The following is a 24,600-nucleotide window of genomic DNA, read 5'->3' as shown; positions in this document are numbered from 1 at the left end:
CCAGAGAAGATAAAACCTCCAATGTTGTTGAAATAACTCTAGTTCAATTTTATGGAGTAAAAAATGGGCACGATTCTCCCAAAAGGGAACAAAGTCCCCTAGCGCAAGGGCAGCATGGTGGCGCACGGATAGCATTGCTGCCTCACAGCGCCAAGGTCCCAGATTCGATCCCGGCTCTGGGTCACTGTCCGTGTGGAGTTTGTACATTCTCCCCCGTGTTTGCCTGAGATTCACCCCCACAACCCAAAGATGTGCAGGTTAGGTGGATTTGTCACACTAAATTGCCCCTTAATTGGAAAAAATGAATTGGGTACTCTAAATTTATTTTAAAAAGATAAAAAGTCCCCTAGTGAGCACGTTCAACCGCATGATTCCCAGCACTTGTAGTAAGTGGCCTGAATGGAAAATGCCTGAATGGGGAAATGCGCAATGAGGCCGCACATAGGCCCGTTTTGTACAGTAGGGAGCTCCACTCGCCTGAACTCCCCATTGTAGCGAGAGAGCGTCCTGATCTCCGAGGACCCTGAAACAATCCCCGACCTTCCGCCAGCCCAAATGCCCATGCAGGTGGCACGAGTAGTGCCAAGGCACCGCCCTGCCCAAAGGGCATACAGCTGAGGGCCTCCAATCCTCTTGGAGACCCCCAACAGTACCGTTCTGTCTCGTTGCCGTTTGTGGGGACCAGTGCTGAAAAGCACTCACCCGAGATCTGTGAGGCGAAGGGGTTGAATCCCAAAGCCTCAGGTACTTCGGGAGTCTGCACATTAGAGTAAGGCTTACGGCGTTGCTCTAATATTTAGATTCGCTAAAAAGTGATCCCGCCCATTGTGGGCAGGTCTCACATCGCAAAGTCTCGCGAAATTGCATCGAATCTTGCGAGGCTTTGTGAGCTGGGTAGATTCCAGGAGCGAGGTCTCCCGGCTTTCAACGGCCACGCTGTGCTGCGGTGAGCTGCTTTTTCAGCGCAGCTTGGCCATTAGATCGTGCCCATGTTTAATATTGCCATCCGCGTTTAAACTCTGTTCGAGTAAAGTTAAGATTTTACTTCATGCTGTGTGTCATTCAAAGAGTGCCTCCTCTTCATGAGAATCTTTGCTAACATTTATATTACTCCTTTACCAACACAGTGCAATACAAGATGATTTGATGAACATTTATTAATGCTCGGTAGTCCGGATGTTAAAGGGTGAAACTAGGAATTACAGACATTCTGAAGCAAGAGCATCCCTCACCTTGATGAGCTCCAAAGAAAAAATGCCATCACAATGAAACTGATTTGGGGGATCCTAACAACCTGAATCCTATTAAACCTGTATCGAAAGATATCCATGCTGGGAACTTACACCTTAAGGGTGTCCCATAGCCCGCTACAGCCAATGAGGTAGTGTCCAGGTTGAAGCCATTAAGTGCCTTTCATAGCAATGCTCATCTCGCACTATCCATTTCGAGGATCTTTAGAACTTATTTTGGTGTTGATATTTTTGAGTTTTACTTTCCTGATCTTTTGACAATGTGTTCAAAATTGGAGCCCGACATAACTCCAGAGAGAACTAGTCTGATACCTTTGAAGGAGGTAGCCTCATTTAATTAGATTTATACCACAGAGTGTAAACCCCCTTAAGCCGAAGAAATACCTTTGTAATGAAGAGAAATATTATTGGTTTAGATAGATGGTCAATCGGAGTTGAAATTGGAGGGTGCATTGAAATGTATCCTGTGATGCAACAGGGGTGGGGAATTGAAACAGTGACTTGGTGGTAGGGGAATTAAAACTACACACATAAGGGGAGCGAGATTTAAACTTCCACCCAAAAGAGACATAATTTTAAAGAAGGTTGAAGTTTAGCAGCTGTGAAAGGATGAGCAATTCACATCTCCGATGTGAGCTAGCTGGTAGGTAGGGCTTCGGAAATGGAGGTGAAGCTTATTTCAGGACAGTCTGATCATGAGCTGACGTTGGGCTGCAGTTTTCCTCGTGCAGCAAAGAGAAGAATGGAAGAAAATAAATCCTGGGGCACTATCCAGCGGCCCCATTGGCCACGGGTGCTAATCCCGTTAGGGCCACTAAACATAGAAAGCGGCCAGAAATGGGATTTGAACAGGCGTGATCTCAGTTTGAGATCTTCCCTGCATCCCGCTAGTGATGTGATCAGGTTTACACGCTTTCTGGACATGAACCCGGTTTCCATTAATTTAAATATATTTTAATATAATTAAAGGGCTTGAAACAGTAGCTTCTCTCCATGAAGTATTCTTCTACGTCTCCCCCAGTCACCTGACATCATGCCAGTGCGAATCATGACTGATTTAGCAAAGATGAGAACCAGTTGTGAAGTCCATGTCGGGGGCACAGAGTTGAGTATAGCCCCAGGTTGTGAGGAACATGGCAGTGCCAGGGTGTCAGGGGACAGTGCCAGGTTAGTACTCCCGAGGCGGGCGCTCGGGGAGCCCCAGTAGCAGGTTTCCCATTATGTACTTGGGTGATGTCAGTGACAGGGAAGGGCGGCGGTGCTAGTGAGAGGCAGAGTGCCCAGATGCCAGCGTGGGGGCGTCACTCCAATGCTTGTGTGGTGTATTGAGGGGGTGTTGGGTCACCCCTGTGCCTATATAGTGTGCTGATGGGCTGTCGGGTCACACCGTTCACCCTGATGCTTGCATGAGGTTGACGAGTGGGGGGCCGGGTCACTCTGATCCTTGCGTGGTTTCGGGGTGGGGTGCCCCAATCTTTGCATGGTGGTGTTGGCGGGGGCGGGGGGGGGGAGGTTGCCCTTCTGCATCTGGGTGGGGATTAGGGGGTATGTCCACTGCAGGGTCCCGATCTCCGTGGAGGTGGTGGGTCCCAATATCCTTGGGGTTCCAATCTCCATGGGGATATCCCAATCTCTGTCAGAAGGGGTCTTTAATGTAACTTTGAGATAGGGGCGGCCTTTAAAAAGGGTGCCCTGATCTTAGAACCCTGGCGCAGCTGGTGTGTTTAGGCCCCGCCTGTCTATATGGCCGTGTAATCCTCGCCAGCACTTTGAAATTGCGCACAGCGCTGTTAACTCAGGTGAGAAAAGGTGCCCGTGAAGCCGGCGAGTTTCACACAACTTTTCTCACCTGATCTAGCAATTTGTTCTGTGTCCCGATTTCAGTCGAAGCCTGACACTTTCACAAATTTTCAGAAAATTCCACCCTGGAGTCAAATTCAGATGGCTTTGCATTTTTATACTTAAAAATTGCAGCTGAGATCCAATAATAACTCAGGGCCCTGTTTGAAAATTGCATTGGATGGGCCCTTCCCTGAGTGGACCTTTCCCCTTGCCAGCTTCATCCTGCCACCTTTTAGGACAAGAGGCGAGTGGCTGTCAATTGATAATCATTCCAACATGTTCATTAGTAAACTGCAATCTTTTACAACAAGCATCCACACTCATCCCGACTCCATAAACTGGCAGAATAGAACTCGCTCCCTATCTGTAGCCGGCCACGTGGAAGCCTGAAGGCAAGGAGCAGGCCAGGAGATTTCAGGACTGAAAGATATGCTGACTCAATGGTTTTATACAAATTGCTTTTCTTGTTTGAAGTAGTTTCAGGAGGAATAAGGATGAGTCAATATCATCAAACCAAAGTGTCAAATTACACCGTCTTATTTTGAGGATCCTATTTACACTTGATGACGTAGCTGTGAGTTTCAAACAGGGGACTAGATATTACTGTTAGCAATAACTACAGCCAATATCTTAATGTATTCACTTGGCATTCCTCTATCTGCTATGTCAACCTACCCAACAACATATCTATATTGCCACTTTAATGAAATAAAATGTCCAAGGTGCTTCACAGAAGCATTATAAAACAAAACATCAGTATAAGAATTGGCAAGTCATGTTGCAGCTGTATAGAACCTTAGTTAGGCCACACTTGGAGTATAGTGTGGATGTGGAGGCTTTAGAGAGGGTGCAGAAGAAATTTACCAGGATGTTGCACGGTATGGAGGGCATTAGTTATGAGGAGCGGTTGAATAAACTCAGTTTGTTCTCACTGGAACGACAGAGGTTGAGGGGCGACCTGATAGAGGTCTACAAAATTATGAGGGGCAGAGACAGAGTGGATAGTCGGAGGCTTTTCCCCAGGGTAGAGGAGTCAATTACTAGGGAGCATACGTTTAAGGTGCGAGGGGCAAGGTTTAGTGTAGATGTACGAGGCAAGTTTTTTACACAGAGGGTAGTGGGTGCCTGGAACTCGCTGCAGGAGGAGGTGGTGGAAGCAGGGATGATAGTGACATTTAAGGGGCATCTTGACAAATACATGAATAGGATGGGAATAGAGGAATACAGACCCAGGAAGTGCAGAAGATTGTAGTTTAGTCGGGCAGCATGGTCGGCACGGGCTTGGAGGGCCGAAGGGCCTGTTCCTGTGCTGTACTTTTCTTTGTTCTTTGTTCTATGACACAGAGCCACATAAGGTTTGATCAAAGAGGTAGGTATCAGGAAGTGTTTTAAAGGAGGAAAACGAAGTAGAGAGATTTAGAGAGCTTCTGGTCAAGATAATTGAAGGTGGAGCCCATCAATGGTGGATGATTAAACTCAGGGATGCGCAAGAGACTGGAATTAGAGGAGTGCAGATATTGCAGAGTGTTGTGGGGCTGGAGGAGATTATAGAGATAGGGAGGAGTGAGGCCATGGAAGGATATGAAAATAAGGATGCGAATGTTAAAACTGATGTTGCTTGGCTGGGAGCCCATGTAGCTCTGCGAGCTCAGGAGTGATCGGGAAATGGGACTTGCTGCAAGTTAGGACAAGGGAAGCACAGTTTTGGATGGTCTCAAGTCTATGAAGGGTAGAATGTGAGAGACCATATTCCAGGAGTGCATTGGAATCGTCCAGTCTAGAGACAACAAAGGCATGAATGAGGTTATGAATGAGGAAAAGTAGCTCTCCACGGCGCAGCATAGCTGATGAAAGCTGGGAAACCCCGCTCCCAGGATCTACCCTGCTCGCCACGCCTCGCATGAATGAGACAAACCAAAGGGTGGCTACGCAGTGACAAGGGCTAACTCCTGCTCACATGGCTGATGTCTATGGTGCATACCTTGTTCTTACAGGTGTGGCATGCATGCAATGAAAGCTGTGCTGCCATATAAAATGTAATAGAACAGACCATTGACGGGCTAAAAACAATGCACCTGCTGCCTAGACTACACTGGAAGAGCCTTGCATTTCTTGGCAAAGAGGATGACAAGATTTATGGTGGTTTTTGTTATATCCTGCAGTTTCACTATTATGAGGCGACAGCTGTTGCCGCCAGCTACATGGCAAGCATCTCAGGCACAGGAGTATGACGAGGTTGCGGAAGAGAAGAAGCAACCTAGTCTCTTTTGGCTGGGCTGTTTGTGAGGAACTCATCCAAGTCTGATACCAGTAAACACAACCCCGAACTCCCTATTCACCACAATTTCCCACACCTTTACTTTTCCTATGTTACTGGCCATCACAGTGTCTGCTAGGCTACAATGGCTAAAACCCACCACAAAATAAAAACTCCAAACTAAATCCATAAGTGAAACCATGCATATTGTATACAGATCTGCTTTTGCCTGGCCTAGTGCTCCTACACAGTGCAGCAGCATGGCTGACAGAAGACTGTCACCTTTCAGTGGACAAGGCGACAGGTGGCCTTAGAGGACAACCGTGAGCAGCCTGTCGAAGATTCGGCTGCGGACAGAATCGTTTTTGTATGGACAACAGAAGCCTATCTGTGTTGCTGATTGGCAACTGCAACAATGCTGGTGGTCTGGCAGCGGTGGAACAATAAATACTGTCAACCAGGTTGTACTCCATTGAGCCACTGCCACTCTCCAGGGCCTCAGCAATCTTTGGAATCTGTTGCAGGACTGGTTGTGGGACTGCTGTGAGACCCTGCTGGTTCCTTCGTGCACTCTCATCCGCATCAATGTTGATTGTAGTCTGTACTTCCATTGTAGTTCTCAGGCATTGGTTAGCTGCTGAAATGATCACTGGCCACCAGACGCTGCATCATGGTTGGGTTTATGAGTGTGAAAGTTAAGTTGGCCAACACTCCTATGCCAGTAAGGATGGGCTCCAAGCTCTGCGGAAAGCCCTGTGCTGAGATGCTGCCAGATTCCTTCATGCTCCTTGACAATGATGACAGGCTTCTCAACACACCAAGTATTTTTTTGTGCATACTCATCTGCCGCCCGATTGAAGTCCTAAACTGAGCCTTCAGCAGCAGACTTGGCCCTCCATCAAGCTGCCACCCGTGCTGTCTTTGTCCCTTGGCCAGCCTGCTGGTCACTGGTGCTCAGTGTCTCACCCCATACAGATCCTTCTTCTGCGATGTCAGGATCTGAGCTGGCGGTTGCGAGTGTGAAATGAAGTCGCCTTCTTCATCACCATCTTCTTTCTGTTCCTCCAATGCTTGGCCAGGTTGCACTTACGGGTGTCTGAAAGGAGAATGATTGTGGCACGGGGAGTAGAGGCAAATAAGAGTTGTATGTTTCCACCTTTTGCAGCTTAAAACAGTAGAATTTGAGGAGGAGGATAAAGTGTGAGAATACCATCATCTTCTATTGTTTCAACCCAACAATGATCATGGTTTTGGCTCTGTTCCAATAACAGTCAGCTCCATCTCCCGACCACTTTTGGTTGGGTGCAGTTTGCTCCACTGCAGTGTCCAAAGATCTTGAGGTTCATTCTCTCTCCCATCTTGGGTCATTCTTCAACACTTCTCAGGTCAGAATCACTTTCTGTCTGGCTGCCAATAAAATTGCTCTTTTACAAAGTATAGGCGAGTGTTAAGAGGTGCTAACTACTCATGATATCGCTCTCCTAATGAAATGTTCAACCAATCAGCAGTATGGTTAGCACTGTCTGGAACATGAAATCATTGAAATGAGCAGGAAACACAAAGTTGGCATTCTCCTTGCACCATGGTCAATTGACGCTGATCAATCATGCCCCCCCCCCCCCCCCCCCCTCCACCCGTCCCAGCCTTCATAACTTACATATTGAACATAACTTCCTAGGTTTGTGGGAACCATTCGTAGGAGATGAAGTTTGTGCTCTTGACAGGCTGCTCACGGTTGTCCTCTAAGGCCACCTGTCACCTTGTCCACTGAAAGGTGACAGTCTTCTGCCAGCCATGCTGCAGCCTCCAGTCGAGGTTTTAAAATCCATTACACATAGATTATTAATGTCATATCTCATGCTCCCTGTGGATGTTGACCAGTTCTACTGAAGACAGGAGACTCTCTCCCTGGTCCCTGCACAGTAACAAAGAGATTTGCACCCCGAGTGCACAAATTAACAGCAAATAGCTTTCAAGGTAGCAGAAGGTAAATGGATGCTACAATTCCCATGATAAAGGAGACTAGAATAAAATACAAAAGGTGGGAAACAGAGAAGGCTCTTGAAGATGAAGTAAAATTTATCATTATCCCAATTCTTATTTTATTCTTAAACTCTTCCTGGTGATGGCACCCTCATGCATTGTTCGTTGATGTATTCAAAAGAGGGAATATCCTCCTTATTCAAAAAAAAACTTACCTGCAACATTGAACACACAAAAGCCCTTAGAAGTAAGCTATTCAGTCCATTGAGCACTGTGCCTTTCAATAAGATCATGGTTGATCTAACTGGCCTCAAAACCACTTTTCTGTCTATCCCCATAACGCTGGGCCCTGTTGTTCATAAAAAATCTATCTAAATCAACCTTGAATATATTCAATGAGCAACACCGCCGCCACTCTGAACCTGAGGAGTCAAAGCTAACTTTTCGCCTCAAACATAAATATTTTTGACATGCGGATCGGAACAGTAATGCCAGCAGAAAATCCTTTTGATTATCATTAGCTTGTTTGTGCTACTTCTTGGTCTCCTATTTTGATGTCAAACTCCCAAGGTACAATTCCAATACTTCACTGTTGCTGGGTCAAAACCCTGGATATCCCTCCCTGACAGCACTGCGGCTATGCCTACAACAAATGGACTGTGGCGGTTCGAGAAAGGCAGCTCACCACCTCCATCTCAGAGGAAAAAGGGATGGGCGTTAAAAATGTTGGCCGAGCCAGTGAAGCCAACGTCCCGTGAAAGAATTTAAAAAAAATTAAACTGCTGCATTTGGTTTCGCAGCAGGCAATGCAAAAAGGTTCTTCATCCTGACTCTTGAGGTGATAGTCAGTCTGACCCCAGCCAGAGATAATGTGATCACTTCCTATGGCCTCACTGTCTGTGGCGCTAATAAATTCACTCGATACATGAATGACCAAAGAATACGTGACAAATGTATTTGTGATTAGAGATTGTCACAGCTTCTGTGCCAATGCTGGAAAATATATTAACGGCCAACACAAATATTATCAATCAAATGCATCAGTGTTCCACATCAAATGCGGAATTGTATAAATAATTTACAAAGCTGTGGTATACATTAAATCATTAAAACAGATTACATTACAATCTGTCCTTCTCTTCCTTTTACGGAAAGTTTCATTACATGCCATACCTATGCCAGTGAACGCAGACCGGAAGCATTTTCAGAGTTCAGTACGATAGATTCAGAAAAATTTGATTTTCTTTCGGCAGAAATGCACTCCAACCAATCTATATGTATTTACACTCTTATAAGTTTTATATCCGGTGAGAATCCTTTCTCATATACCTCTCTCTCAATTTTGATCGAGTTCATCTGAGGAGAAAAAAATACAGATTCTTTTAAATTTGTTTTTTGGAAATGAGCATTATTGGCAAGGTCAGCATTCAATCCCCAGCCATAGTCAAAGTGCTGGTGAATTGACTTTGTGAACCACTATCATCCGAGTGGAAGAGATACACACAGAGTGCTCTTAAGCTCTTTAGTAAAGACTCGATGGGCCGAATGGCCTCCTTCTGCACTGTAATGATTCTATGATTTCGTTATTTCCAGAACTACAGATTTGTATTCTATATTTAACTGTGGCACTAATACACCGGATTACAAATTTAGACTAATTCGAACTGGAATTCTTGAAAAGATAATTTCGATCAGCCAATGACTTAATATAATTTAAGTCTGTTCCTACACAGCCAAATAAATTATCCAAACAAGAGCCTGAATAAAATACACATTCAGAAGTCTGTTCTCCTCAGACAGAACCATAAATAAGACAACAATTGCAAAGAGTGATGTTGTGAAGAATGCATGGGTTCAAATCTTGTCTTTTGACCTTTAAAGGAAGTGAAGTAAGTCGGATTGAAACTAAGCCGAAGCCAGAAATGTTGGCAATTGAATCATCCAAGCTATCTCAGGTCAGTTCTCTGGCAATTGCTTTCTGCCTGGCAAATCTGAGTATTAATCAGTTTGAAGAATGGATACTCAGGAGGGCCATCAGCCTTTAAATGCAGTCATACTTCAGATGATGATGAGATTAAAATATAGCCTTCAGCTCCCTCCTCCGCATCTGTCATTTTATCCAATACACACACTGACAAATTATGAAAGAAAACATTTTAAGAGATACTTTCTTTAAAAATGTAGCCAAGGTGGAACGCAATGCAGCGAACGTTATGACCACTTCACTTACATAGGATAAGATCACTATGTATGCAACATTTGCCACTGCTCGATTTCTGCTCCAAATGCGAATTGTCAATGTGTGATCTCCCCTCAAAGCATTACAACCCAATTTGCTCTTGGGAACTGTGAATAACTTGCAAGTTTGTCAATTGTTTAATTAAATAGCCATAGGGTTTAATTAATCAGCATGACGTTGAACCGGCATAATAAGGCAGCCACACAATTTATGGAAAGGCCCAATTTCTTTGTATCCTACAATATTATTAGAACTCCCATGAGACCCACGGGGATGATCCGATTAATCTCCCCATGAGCCTCGTGGAGTATGAGCTCACCCGCTGAGGGGTAGAGTACCATCAGCAGGCTCATTAATTCATTGCCATAAAAGTCGGCCGAGGTAGGTGCTGAGCTGCAGAGTAGTCCCGGCTGGGACTTGGATCGTTGCATGTAAACACTTTCCTTTTGGAAATAAACCATTTTTCCACCTTCCTTTCTGAATTCCTCCTTGACTACTAAATTGGGGATGAGGATAAAGTGGAACTACAGTCGGTGCTGCTAGCCATTTGGAGCATAGCCAAACTCTCTTCACAAAGGATTAAGTTTTGCACCATTTAGAAAATGCTGCTCTTTGGCAGACCCGATGCATTCAATGTGAATGTAGAGGACTGGACTCAGTGCGTGGAGCATATGCGCTATTTTTTTAAGGTGAACCCTATTGTTGGGGATGATCAGCAGACAGTAATTCTTCTGACTGCCTGTTGGGCCTCCATCTTCAGCGTCATAAAGAGCCTAACATACCCCGGTCCCCGGACTCCAAGACCTTTGAAGAGCTTGTGGCGTTCTTGACAAACCACTACAACGTCAAGCCGTCGGTCATTGTACAGAGGTACTGATTTAATATGGCTGAGAGAACCCCAGGGGACTTTGTTACCGAATTTTAGGTGCGATTGTGCAAACTGGCAGAGTATTGCACATACAGGCCATCCCTACCTGAAATGCTATGGCACCGCCTTGTATATGAAATAAATAATATGGCAACCCAGTGGAAATTGCTGGCCGAGCCATTGCTGGACCTTAAAAATGCCGTCAAGATCTCTCTCTCACAGAAGAGTGCAGAGAAGGGAGTCCAGGAACTCCAGGGGATGTCAGGAATGGAGGTAAACAGCGTAGGACTCCCCATTCCGAGAAATAGAGCCTCTTCGGAGTGTGACCCCCTGGAACCCCAGCCTGGCTTAAACACCATTAGGATTAGAACTGTTGGCCGAGTGCCACTGCAACCAGGTGGGACACCTCCTCAGAATCGATGGAGGATGATCCACGGTAGTGCAGCACCTGTGGCCAAACACTGACACTGAGGCCGACTGTATGGTTCCTGGGTGGGTTTCACGAGAGACCAGGATGTAGGGGCAGAGTGGGGGGCTCATGAGGCATGAAGACCCTCTTTTACTGTAGGAAGGAAAGCCAACTGCAGTGTGAGTTGAGCACCATACTCAGGCAGCACTGTGAGGATGAAGGGATTAAGCAGCATGGAAGTTTAAATCCACTTGTCAGAAAAGTTTAACTATCAGGAATTAGTACTGGGGTGAATGGCTGTGGCTGATGGAAGGTTTGTCTACTCTGCAGCCCTAGTGACCTGGGAGAAAGAGGGTGTCCTCTAGGGATTTGCTTACCATGCTAATTGCAGGCTTCACTCAAATCAGCTATGACTTGCCTGCTATGAGATGCAGTCACTTACCTGAAATTCTAGCTCACCCTTCCTTGACTAGTCAATTGTGCCATTAAAATCTGCAGAGCTAAACATGAGTGCCACTGATTGGAACCAAGTCCTTAATCCTTTGAAAGCGTTTGCCCCAAGCATTGAACTCCAATGCTTATTCAAGTGTTAGCATTACACAAATAACACTGATGTGTACCCCTATGCAAGGTTCCCACCTTGATGATCTCTATCATCACTCACCGAGGTCATGACGGGGGGGGGGGGGGGGGGGGGGGCATCTTTGAGGTCCTCCGTGATGATGCAGACTTGGTCCCAAGCATCCACTCTTTCACCTAATGGCAGGGTTGGGAGGGGGTTGGGGAATGGTCAGAGGTAAGATGCCACTGAGACTCTCTAGGATCCTCGTGCTTCACCCAGGGGGGGTTGAGAGGAACAACTGTGGGGAAGTGGCTATAGTGTGACAGTGGAGGGTGTGAGTCTTGGAGGAGAGGCACTCACTAAGGTGGAAGGTGGATATCCCAGTGGCATAAAAGGCTAAAGGTCAGGGCTCTGTCCAGAACCTTCAGTGCTAACTTTGGTGTTTCCGTTTCTTCAGTTCATGATTCTGGGGAATCATGGAGCCAGTTGAGTTGGGTTTCTACTCATAGCAATCGGGCAGCAGCAGATATATCAATGTGCCACTGCATGTGGTCAGGACCAGAACCCTACAGAGGAGAGGGAGGCTGGGCCCATAGCTGTTCCGGCGACGCCACCGGCAAAGAGTCTTTCGACCTCAGACCTCCTACCTGTAGATGCCGGGAGCATCCATGTCAGTTACATCTTGTGGCGCTCGCAGATCCCGGTCGTTTTTGAGGGAGAGCAGCAGCTGGGCAGATGGTTCCTCGGGCACACGGGGTACCCATTCAGGAGGTGGCTTATGACAGCAGTGCGGCAGCCACAAACACCTGCAGAGATGAGGCTCATGCATTGACGTGCATGCTGGTCAAACAGGCGATTGGACAGCTCAAGGTGCAGTTCTAGTGCCTGGACAGGTCATGGGGAACCCTCCAATACAGCCCCCAGAAGGTGTCCCGCATTAGTAGTGGTCTACTGCACTCTGCAAAAACTTGGCACTGCAGAGGGGGCACCAGCTGGACCAGGAGGTGTGCCACAGCTCCTCGGGTGAGGAGGAGGTCAACAAAGGCAGCGAGGGGCAATCTGCAGAGGAGGAAGGATCTTGGGCAATGGCCCAGGCCCGCATGGGTTGAAGAACTAGGGACATCCTAACACAGTCTTGGATGACCAGGATTAGGTTGTGAAGAGCTCTCCCACCATGGGGTGTGACATCTCATTATTAATGTGGTGCCGATGATAGGTTCTTGTGATGGTGCCAAGTTCATGGGCGGGGCACTAAATTTATTTGCCGGACTCTGCGGGTGAATGATGATGACTCGCATTGAGGACTGAATGATGCTCCTCTCATCGCTGACTCATGCCTGACCGAGAGCTGACTGCATCCTGCCTACGAACGGCCTTAAAATGAGGTTCAGAGACGCTAGATGATCTGTCACCTGCTGCAGCCCACTCCGAGATCAGGGCGTTCCGGTATTTTTTTCCGCAGGCCACCCTCAGATCCAGGTCCCACCGGTATAGACCTTGTGTAATTCAGGCAGGCGGGACTATCCAAAAATGGGCAGCCCCTCGACCCATCGGGGCCCAGAGAATTGCCGGGGGGGGCCACTACCAATAGCCCCCAACCGGCGCAATGTGATCCCCGCCCCCGCCAAAAAACCGGCGCCGGAGCAGTGGGTCGGGATTCACGCCGTCCCCCAACGATTCTCTGACCTGGCGGGGGGTCGGAGAATCCCGCCCAAGGTGTGGCATGTGTGGGACTTGAGTGGGAGCAGGGATGTGAGGAGCTGAGTAGATACTGGGAGAGACCATGTGGATTGGAAGGGGAGGGGGGGGGAAGGGCCTTGGGGTGGCACAGTGGTTAGCACTGGTGCCTCCAGGGTCCCAAGTTCAATTCCGGCCTCAGGTGACTGTGTGGAGTTTACACATTCTCCCTGTGTCTGCGTGGGTTTCCTCCGGGTGTTCCGCTTTCCTCCCACAGTCCAAAGGTGTGCAGGTTATGTGGATTGACCTTGCTAAATTGCCCCATAGTGTCCAAAAGGTTGGGTGGGATTACTGGGATCTGGGGATAGGGTGGAGGCGTGGGCTTAAGTTGGGTGCTCTTTTCAAATGGCCTCCTTCTGCATCAATTGTATGATTCTATGACAGGTTGTTGGCAACCTGCGAGATGGTTGGGTAAGAGATCGCCTTGGAGCTGTGAGTGGTGTGTGAGGGGGTGCAACGAGAGAGACTGGAGGTTGTAGACTTACGCTGGTCGGGTAAAGTAGATCATTCATCTTCTTGTGCCACTGATACCAAGTTCTCTTCTGCAGTGAGTTGGCACTGACTAAGGCTGCCACTGCCTCCCAGGCGGGGGTGTTCACCTTACTGGAAGGATGTCTGTGTGACTGTAGATGGAGGACATTACGCCTCTGCTGCACACCATCCAGGAGTCTGGACAAGGCTCTCTCTGTGTAACACGGTGCTGGTTGTTCTAGAGCCTCTAATGGATCTAGAACAAGTGCTGCGGCCTATTGGGGAGGCATTTATATGGAGTACCCAACCAATTGCAGTGACTGAGTTGCCCCGGGGCGAGTGAATCAGTGGGAGGCCGCCACAAGCGTGACACGATTTAATGAGGTAAAGAATAAAAGTTTCAAAGAGGCTCAATATTCCGTGACATTTCCTGCCATCGGCGGGATCCACATCAGTTTTCACACCGGAACCGACACTTTGCCTCATTGTGGTAAGAATCCACCTCTTATCTGAAAAACAGCAGCTCTGATAATGTAACACCTCCTTAGTAGGTCACTGGAGTTCTAGTGTTGACGTTTGTGCTCAGAGCAGGCCTTGAAGTCACAAGCTTCCGACTGACAGGCAAGTGCACTATCAACTGAGCAACAGCTGATACATAGCCACACCCTGGTACCCAAATCAATGTGTTCTGTTTTGTTGAAGCTCGATAATGCGGGCCACCCTGTAAGAACCTCGATGTTTTTCATATTACGTCACAGGAACATTCATAATCCAGTTTCTATAAACCAATTTTAAATATACGAGTGGATTTCCTGTAACATTGTAATTGGACAGACGATAAATAACGCATTCAAAAGAGCTGGTTCAAATCTGTAATCCAATGGTAGAGTTCAGATAACAGCATTAAATCTCTTGAGTTTTTGTTCTTATTGCTTTTGAATCTCTTAATTAGGCTTTCCAGCACAAGATCACTGTTGGATATCCATTATTCCCCATTCCTCTGTCTTATGTGTACAAGTGCTTTTGCACATTTTTGAGGGGCTGGTGCAATTATGGAGCGAAATTCTCCGGTATCGGCGTGATGTCCGCCGACCGGCGCCAAAAACGGCGCAAATCAGTCCGGCATCGCGCCGCCCCAAAGGTGCGGAATCCTCCGCATTTTGGGGGGCCGAGCCCTAACCTTGAGGGGCTAGGCCCGCGCCAGACTGATTTCCGCCCCGCCAGCTGGCGGAAAAGGCCTTTGGTGCCCCGCCAGCTGGCGCGGAAATGACATTGCCGGGCGGCGCATGCGCGGGTGCGTTAGCGGCTGCTCACAACATCCCTGCGCATGCGCTGTGGAGGGAGTCTCTTCCGCCTCCGCCGTGGTGGAGACCGTGGCGAAGGCGGAAGGAAAAGAGTGCCCCCACGGCACAGGCCCGCCCGCGGATCGCCCCGCGCCCCCCCCCCCCAGGCCCCCGGAGCCCGCTCGCGCCGCCTTGTCCCGCCGGTAAGAGAGGTGGTTTAATCCACGCCGGCGGGACAGGCATCCTAGCAGCGGGACTTCGGCCCATCCGGGCCGGAGAATCGGGGGGGTGGGGGCGCCAACCGGCGCGGCGCGATCCCCGCCCCCGCCGAATCTCCGGTGCCGGAGAATTCAGCAACCGGCGGGGGCGGGATTCACGGCAGCCCCCGGCGATTCTCCGACCCGGCGGGGGGTTGGAGAATCTCGCCCCTGCTTTCAGCCATGTGAAAGCTTCTTCCAAGGCCAACAGGTCCTGGACTAAGTCTTGAACCCAGAGCTTTTCAGCGTAGATGCAGCAGCAATACTGGTAGTGTGGCGACCAGAATTGAACACTATACTCCAAGTGTGGCCTAACTAAGGTTCTATACAGCTGCAACATGACTTGCCAATTGAGTAATTGAGTTGGAAGCAGGATTGGTAATTGGAGGCAGAGCGTAAATCACATAATCATATTTTAAAATTATACAGATAAATAATTATAGAGTGAGCTGGCTGGTAACACCAAGACTGGTGACCCCCGACCGATGAGGCCAAGTTTGGGAAAACAGCGGCAGCCATTATAGGGGGGATGAAAGAGAGAAATGCTGCACTGGTCTGTTCTACATGATCAGTGGGCTTTCAAAGACTTCATGAGTGAGCACAAAAGTTATTTATAAATGAGAATTGTACAGCAGCTTCATGGCTGTAACCAGCTCCCAAAATCTGCCCGGGGGACCCTCCCAAAATGTCTCTGCTTGGGAGACCCTCTTTCACAACGGGGTGATTCCACACTCTGAGTCCTGATTGGTCACACAGGCCATATGACCCTGACTTTGCTGTGTTTCCCTTAAAAACAGTGGTCTCCAAATAGTCGATTGCGATCAACAGGTCGATCTCAGAGTCTCAAAGTCGATATTCGTTGCCTGCAGAACTGTACCAGAAATGCACGAGAATCCGGATTCTCGTAACGACGAGCGAATCATCTCATTGCCTGCTGAACGGCACCAAAAATGCATAATAATGAGCGAATCAGCTCATTGGCTGCTGAACAACACCAAAACTGTGCGAGTCTAGGGCAGCCAGATTCTCGCAGGCGCCAAAACTTTGAATAGACTGGTTGAAGAGAAAACGATGAGCGGGTGGCCAGGGGCTCCAGGAGAGGGCAAAAGCTTACCGATTCCACCAGGAATGGGAAAACAAATGTATTTTTATGAATGTTAAAGACAAGGCCATATGTTTCATTTATCAACAGAGTGTAGCCTTGAGTAAAAGAGGTAATTTGGAACGGCATCGCAAGCCAGTACACGCAAAATCTCAAGAATATTTCCCTTTAAACAGCGCGATTCAGATGAAGAAAGTTGGGTAGTTAAAGGGACTTTTGAAAGTTCAACGCTCTTTTCAAAATCTGTGGCTAAAGGCAAGGCTAGCAAAGAGGTGCCTTTTCGCATTAGCCTTAGTGAAACACAAGAAACTATTCACCAATAGCGAAGCTATCAAGGAGGCTATGACGGTTGCTTCTAACACTTTGTTATGACAACCATCAAGTGCATGCCGCTTGGCACTGCTAACAGTAGCCAGAAGCATGGAATTGTCCGAAGACCTGTCTCAGAATACTCCAAGACTTGTCAGGCTGTAAATGTTTCACACTGCAGTTTGATGAATCAGTAGACATGACGGATACCGCCCAGCTGATTGTTTTTCGTTCGCATGGCATACAAACACTCCGCAACAAAGGAAGACTTTCTCACTTTTTTGCCACTCAAAGAGAGGGTGTCAAATTCAAAATATATGACTAAGAAAAATATTCTGATCAAGAAACTAGGGCGCGATTCTCCGACCCCCCACCGGATCGGAGAATCGCCGGGGGCCGGCGTGAATCCCGCCCCTGCCGTGTCGCAAATTCTCCGCCACCGGAGATTCGGCGGGGGTGGGAATCGCGCCGGTCGGCGGGAATTCCCCGGCGATTCTCCGGTCCGCAATGGGCCGAAGTCCCACCGCTGTCAACCCACGCCAGCCGGCGTGGATTGAAACACCTTTGGGACGGCGGGACACGGCGGCGCGGGCGGGCTCCAGGGTCCTGGGGGGGGGGGCGATCTGGCCCCGGGGGGTGCCCCCACGGTGGCCTGGCTCACGATCGGGGCCCACCTATCCGCGGGCGGGCCTGTGCCATGGGGGCACTCTTTTCCTTTTGCCTTCACCATGGTCTCCACCATGGCGGAGGCGGAAGAGACTCCCTCCACTGCGCATGCGCGGGGATGCCATGAGCGGCCGCTGATGCTCCCGTGCATGCGCCGCCCGGCAAAGTCAGTTTCGCGCCAGCTGGCGGGGCACCAACGGCCTTTCCCGCCAGCTGGCGGGGCGGAAATCAGTCCGGCTCGGGCCCAGCCCCTCAAGACTTCCGCACCTTTGGGGTGGCGCGATGTCGCACTGATTCGCGCCGTTTTTGGCGCCGGTCGGCGGACATCGTGCGATATCGGAGAATCCCGCCCCTGTTTCCAATCACAACTGATGGTGCATTGTCAATGCTGGGTATCAGTGCAGGCTTTGTTGCACATTTCAGAAATGATCCTAAATTCCCCTCCTTTGTCAATTACCACGATGTTATCCACCAACAAGTGCTAGTGAGCAAGATTATTGACTTTGCTCATGTAATGATGGTTGGTATCAAGATTGTCAACTCAATTCTGCAACATCGTTTGCTCAAATTACAACCCCATGAGATTTTTAAGTCTACTCCCTATTATTGTCACCGTTCCTAAATCAAAAAATGAGATGTACAGCGAGCGGTCAGATAATGCGTGGTTGCTAGACTTGGTGTTTCTTACAGACACAAGTTAAAATTGGATGAGCAGAATCGACAACTGCAAGGGAGGGACAAGGATTTGTCACACATGATCAGTGCAGTGAATGCGTTCAAGTTGAAACTGAGCCTGTGGTTCTCTCAGTTAAAGAACAAACTTACTGAGTATTTCCCAAATCTGGAGAAAATCCAACAGGACAAACTGAAAGTGTTCTATCCAAACAAATTCTGTGACCATCTGAACAAATTGGAAAAGCAGATGATTTCAGGAGGTAGCCAAATGGAACAAATCACTACGTTTGTCTCAAATCCTTCTCTTTAAGTGGACTTTGGAGAACTGACAGCACAATTGGGGCGGCGAGGTGGCACAGTGGTTAGCACTGCTGCCTCACAGCTCCAGGGACCCAGCTTCGATTCCGACCTCGGGTGACTGTGTAGAGTTTGCACATTCTTTCCGTGACTGCGTGGGTTTCCTCCGGGCGTTCCAGTTTCCTCCCACATTTCAAAGATGTACAGGCTAGGTGGATTGGCCATGCTAAATCGCTCCTAGGTGGGGTCACAGGGATAGGTTGGGGGATTGGCCCTCGGTGGTGCTCTTTCAGAGGGTCAGTGCTGACTCGATGGACCAAATTGCCTCCTTCTGCACTGTAGGCACCCTACGAATTTCAGCAGGTATTTGAACAAAGCAGTGGACTTGACACGGAAATCATCACCATTCAAATTGACAAAGAGCTGAGTTAGGTCAAGGGACAAAGATTTTTAGGGGCTTGTAAACAGAGAGAAGAGCCTTCTCTGTTATCGTGTGCGCTCAAGGTGAAGGCCAACTTGGTTCCACATACCTCTGTGAGATGGTTTTTTCCGAAATGAAAATCATCAAGTCCAAGTATCGCACTGGTCTCACAGATGCCCATCTATTGGACTGAATGAGACTGGCCATCTCAAACTACAACCCAGACTCACAGCTCTCATTGATAGTGTGCAAGCACAGGTCTCACACTAAGAATAGGTGATGTTATGTATCGCATACATTTTTAAGGGTTTTAGTAAAATCAACTATTTAAGAGTAGATCTTGTGCTACATTCGGATTCTAAAAGTGATCTTGTGCTGTCATCGATCAGAGAGCTTGAAGCAGCTCATTGGACAAATCACAAGGCCTGTTATACAAAGCTAGATTAATGTAGAAGCGCAAGTGAATCCTTTGTCAAATTTTGTTTGATAATGCTCCTGTAAAACACCTTCAGCTTCACTATATATAAATGCAAGTAGTTGGTTTGAAAATGATTCAGCATATATTTTTGTCCATGGTTCGTTTTTATCTTGGCAAAACCATGTTGCATTATTTTGTTTTCCACATTGTGTGGAAGGGCGAGTAGCAGCTTGCTGCACACAGCACGATGTCCCACACAGTAAGAAGTCTTTTTGAGCCCCGTTCAGAGATAACTCACAAACCTATCCAGGACATGTATCAAATGTAGATTCAAGTTTGATAAAAGAATGAAAATTAATAATTAATAATTTATTGCTAATGTTTCCCATGTTTGGCAAGTAGTACAGAACATTGACGACCATTAGACTAGTGCTTTGTTATAAATGAAAGCAAGAGATTGCCAGAGTGGCTGTACAAACATTTATAAAACTGCTGCACTGTGAATTAACATCTATCATATTTGCACATTTCCTTTGTGCTAATTTGTTGCAGTAGAAATGTTGATTGTTATTGGGACACAAAGTTCAGACTCCCTTTGGAAGAGGTTTCCTTTTACGAAATCCTGTATCATGGAAGTTATTCTAAATATACTAATTATAGGGCTGGGAGGCGTTAGTTACTATCAATTGTTATTAGGTGAAAGCCGAGTGATAATGAACAGAACATCGAGTGCTTCATTAAATAAATAATTTTATGCTGAGACACACACTTTTGTTAGGTACTCTGGTTACTAGGCAACCTCTATTTTTCTGCTTTTTCAGCTAAATTTTTAATGCTTTTGTGTAATGTGCAGGCTCAGACCAGACAATGAAGAAATTATCACTGTGAAAGAAAAATATAATCGAATCCCACATAAATCTGAAAGTATCACCCATCGCCTGTGGCATTTCTTATCTCTCTTTTTCAGCTGAATCACTGTAGATGTACAAATATATCCTGATGTCAGAAACCAGGAGAAGCGACAATGCATTCTAGCTAAAGCATCAACAATACTCAATAAGGAATGCCACTTCCTGGCGACTTCATTCTTAAATGGTGTCTGTTCTTTTGCAGTTGCCTAATGCACATTATGGGCGTCATTCTCCGACCCCCCGCCGGGTCGGAGAATGGCCGTTGGCCGCCGTGAATCCCGCCCCCGCCCCCGCCGAAGTCTCCGCTCCCGGAGATTGGGCGGGGGCGGGAATCCGGCCGCGCCGGTTGGCGGGACCCCCCGCTGGATTCTCCGGCCCGGATGGGCCAAAGTCCCGCCCAGGAATTGCCTGTCCCGCCGGCGTAAATCAAACCTGGTATTTACCGGCGGGACCAGGCGGCGTGGGCGGGCTCCGGGGTCCTGGGGGGGGGGCGCGGGGCGATCTGACCTCGGGGGGTGCCCCCACGGTGGCCTGGCCCGCGATCGGGGCCCACTGATCCGCGGGCGGGCCTGTGCCGTGGGGGCACTCTTTCCCTTCCGCCTCCGCTACGGCCTCCACCATGGCGGAGGCGAAAGTGACTCTCCCCACTGCGCATGCGCGGGAAACTGACAGCGGCCGCTGACGCTCCCGCGCATGCGCTGGGAAACTGACAGCGGCCGCTGACGCTCCCGCGCATGCGCCGCATTTCCACGCCAGCTGGCGGGGCAACAAACGCCATTTCCGCCAGCTGGCGGGGCGGAAATCCCTCCGGCGTCGGCCTAGCCCCTCAATGTTGGGGCTAGACCGCCAAAGATGCGGAGACTTCCGCACCTTTTTGCCGGCGCGATGCCCCTCTGATTTGCGCCGGCTTTGGCGCCAGTCGGCGGGCATCCCGCCGTTGGGGGAGAATTTCGCCCTATATGACAAATCCCAGCAACTCGCTGCTGTAATGCTGTCAACTGTGTTTATAAATGGCAGGGTGCTTTTCAGTACAGATCCAATAAAACTCAGCTAATTCATACCCTTGGGGGTAGGGGGAACTATTACCTTTTTCCCCCACCACACTTTCCCTTCATCCTCCTCCAGGTGACGATTCATGATGACGTAAAGAGATGTAAGCGATTTTTCCAGTACTATGGTGACTATTCTTCATATGAATCTCGGATAATGGATGCTAGTAGGCCTTAATCATGGGAAAATATCAAAGCTGGCCTTCTCCTTCCCACATTCAATGAGCACTCGTGTGCATTTTCCAGCAGGGGTCACTGGAGAGCAACCAAGAGGCAGAAACGTTTTCACTCTCCTCTGAAACAGTCCTTTAGATTGGATCAGTGAAGATAAAGGCAATAGTTCCAATCAAGTTGTTGACATTTTGAGTCCCTCCATGCCAGCAGTATTCGCCGCCGGGCTATTAGGGAATCAAAGGCCAGAACATCTGCCTCTTTTTCTCCCTGGACTCCCGGGTCTTCCAAACCCCGAAAATTGCCACCGCTGGACTCATCACCACCCTTGTTTTCAGCACCCGGGACATGACCCCCACAAATCCCTCCCAGTACTCCCTAAGCTTAGGACATGCTGTGTGAACATGGTTCGCTGGTCCTCCCGCGCATCTAGCGCACTTGTCCTCTACCCCAAAGAATTTGCTCATCCGAGCTACCGTCATGTGGGCCCGATGAACGACCTTAAATTGAATCAGGCCGAGCCTGACACATGTTGCGGTTGAATTTACCCTACTCAGAGCTTCCGCCCATAGCCCGTCCTCCATCTCCCCGCCAAACTCCTCCTCCCATTTGAGTTTCAGTTCCTCCGTCTGGGACTCTTCTCCCTTCATGAGCACCTTGTAGATATCCGAGACTCTACCCTCTCCTCCTTCTCCTCTAGAGACTATTCTGTCCTGGATCCCTATTGGCGGGAGGCGTGGGAAGGATGGGACCTGTCTGCGTACAAAGTCCCGCACCTGTAAGTACCTAAAGTCATTTGCCCTTACCAGCAAAAATTTCTCCTCCAAGCCCCTCAAAAACTCGCAAAGCTCCCCTCCAGGAACATATCGCCCACCCCCCCCCCCCCATCCCCACCCGCCGCCATGTTCGAAACCCTCCATCCATGTTCCCGGGGGCGAATCGATGGTAATCCATATTGGAGCCCAGACAGACACACCCACCCTCCCTACATGCCTCCTCCACTGGCCCCATATCCGCAGGGCCGCCCCCACTACCGGGCTGGTGGAGTACCTGGCCGGCGACAGCGGTAGGGGAGCCGTGACCAGGGCTGCCAAACTGGTGCCCCTGCACGAAGCCGCCTCCACTCGCTCCCAGATAGACCCCGTACCCACCATCCACTTCCTTATCATGGCTATGTTAGCCGCCCAGTAGTAGTTGATCAGGCTCGGCAATGCCAGTCCCCCCTTCGCTGCGGCTCCTTTCAAGCATCGCCTTCTTCACCTGCGAGGATTTTCCCGCCCAGACAAAGCTCATGATGATTTTGTCAGTCCTTTTGAAGAAGGACCGTGGGATAAAGATCGTGAGGCACTGGAAGATGAACAGAAATCTAGGGAGGATTGTCATTTTACAGTCTGCACCCTCCCCGCCAGTGACTGCAGGAGTGCATCCCATCTCCGAAACTCCCTCTTCATTTGTTCCACCACACTAGTCAAATTTAACTTATGCAACCTGCCCCAGTCTCGTGCCACCTGTATCCCCAAGTACCAGAAACTTTCCTCCACCAGCCTAAATGGCAGCTCCTTCTATTCTCCTGGCCGCTTGCCTGCACCACAAACATCTCAATCTTGGCCATATTTAATTTGTACCCTGAAAACTGGCTGAACTTCCGCAATGTTTCCAGTATATTTTCCAAACCGGCCAGTGGGTCCGACATGTACAGGAGCAGGTCGTCCGCATAGAGAGAGACCCTATGTTCCACCACCACCAGCACCGCCCCCCCCCCCCACCCCCCCCACCCCCCTCCTAGTCATTCCCTTCCACCCCTTCGCAGCTCTCAACGTCATCGCCAACGGCTCTGTGGCCAGCACGAACAGCAACGGGGAGAGTGGGCACCCCTGCCTGGTCCCGCAGTGTAGTCTGAAATGATTTGACATTATCCTGTTCATCTTAACGCTAGCTTTTGGGGCCTTGTACAATAATCAACCAATTAACCAGTCCCTCCTCGAAACCAAACCGTGCAAGCACTTCCCACACGGTCGAAGGCGCTCTCAGCCTCCATTGCCACCACTACCTCCACCTCCTTGCCCGTCGGGGGCATCATGATCACATTAAGCAATCTTCTCAAGTTAGCTGTCAGCTGCCTGCCTTTCACAAACCCTGTCTGATCGTCCCCAATCACCTCCGGTACGCAGTCCTCAATTCTAATCGGCAGGACTTTGGCCAGGAGCTTGGCATCCACATTGATCAGGGAGATTGGCCTGTATGACCCGCAGGATTCCGGGTCCTTGTCCCGCTTCAGTATTGGCAAGATGGTGGCTTGCGACATCGTCGGTGGCAGGGTCCCTCTGTCCCTTGCCTCATTAAAAACCCTTGTCAGGACCGGTCCCACTATCTCTGAGAACTTCTTGTAAAACTCTACTGGGTATCCATCCGGTCCCGGGGCTTTCCCCGACTGCATGACCTTTAGGCCCCCCAATACCTCCTCCGCTCTAATCAGGGCCCCCAGCCCGTCCACTAGTCCCCTGCCTACTTTGGGGAAGGTTAGTCCATCCAGGAACCGTTTCATTTCCTCCGGCTCTTCCGGTGGTTCTGAAGTGTACAGCTTACTATAGAAGTCCTGAAATACCTTATTCAGTCCTGCCGGGTCCTCCACTCTGCTCCCCTCCCCATCAACCACTCTACTTATTTCCCTGGCCGCCTCCCTCTTCCTGCGTTGCTGCGCTAGCAATCTACTGGCTTTCTCCCCATGCTCATACACCACTCCCCTCACCTTCCTAAGTTGTTCCACGGCCCTACTCGTGGATAGCACCCCCAGTTCCGCCTGCAATCTCCTTTTCTCCCTGAGTAGGTCCTCCCCCGGGGACCCCGCATGCTCCTCGTCTATCAGGTGAATTTCCCTAACCAATCTGTCCATTTCTGCTCTGTCCGCCCTGACCCTGTGAGCCCGAATTGAGATAATCTCCCCCCTCACTACTGTCTTCAGCGCCTCCCACAGGGTCGCTGCTGAAACCTCCCCCGTATCGTTCACCTGCAAGTAATTTTGCATAACCCCTCCTCCGACAACAGTCCTACATCTAACCTCCATTGCGGGCGTTGGTAATTCGCCCCCCCCCCCCCCGACCTGCAGGTCCACCCAGTGCGGGGCATGGTCCGAGATAGTGATTGCCGAGTATTCCGTATTCTTTACCTCCCCTACACAGTCCCTGCTCACGATAAAAAAATCAAACCTAGAATATACTTTATGAACATGCGAATAAAACGAGTAGCCCCTTCCCGTCGGCTGTCTGGCTCTCCATGGGTCCACAGCCCCCATTTGCTCCATGAACACTTTCAGCTCCCTTGCCATTGCTGGGAGTCTGCCCCTTCTGGGACATGACCGGTCCAGCCCCGAGTCAAGGACCGTAGTAAAGTCCCCCCCCCCCCACCCCCATTATCAACTTACGT

The 24,600-nt window shown here is 49.2% G+C and overlaps 1 protein-coding gene across 7 annotated transcripts in view; it reads left to right on the top strand.

Annotated features, from left to right (window-relative positions):
• LOC140389974 (rho guanine nucleotide exchange factor 4-like) overlaps positions 1–24,600 on the top strand; it is a 636,618-nt gene that overhangs the window by 429,688 nt on the left and 182,330 nt on the right. The gene's annotated exons all lie outside the window — the stretch shown is intronic.

Source organism: Scyliorhinus torazame, chromosome 14 (genome assembly GCF_047496885.1).
Source record: "Scyliorhinus torazame isolate Kashiwa2021f chromosome 14, sScyTor2.1, whole genome shotgun sequence".
Taxonomy (NCBI): Eukaryota; Metazoa; Chordata; class Chondrichthyes; order Carcharhiniformes; family Scyliorhinidae; genus Scyliorhinus; species Scyliorhinus torazame.
Note: the sequence above shows the minus strand (reverse complement) of the source record. Positions and strands in the feature narration are given on the sequence as shown.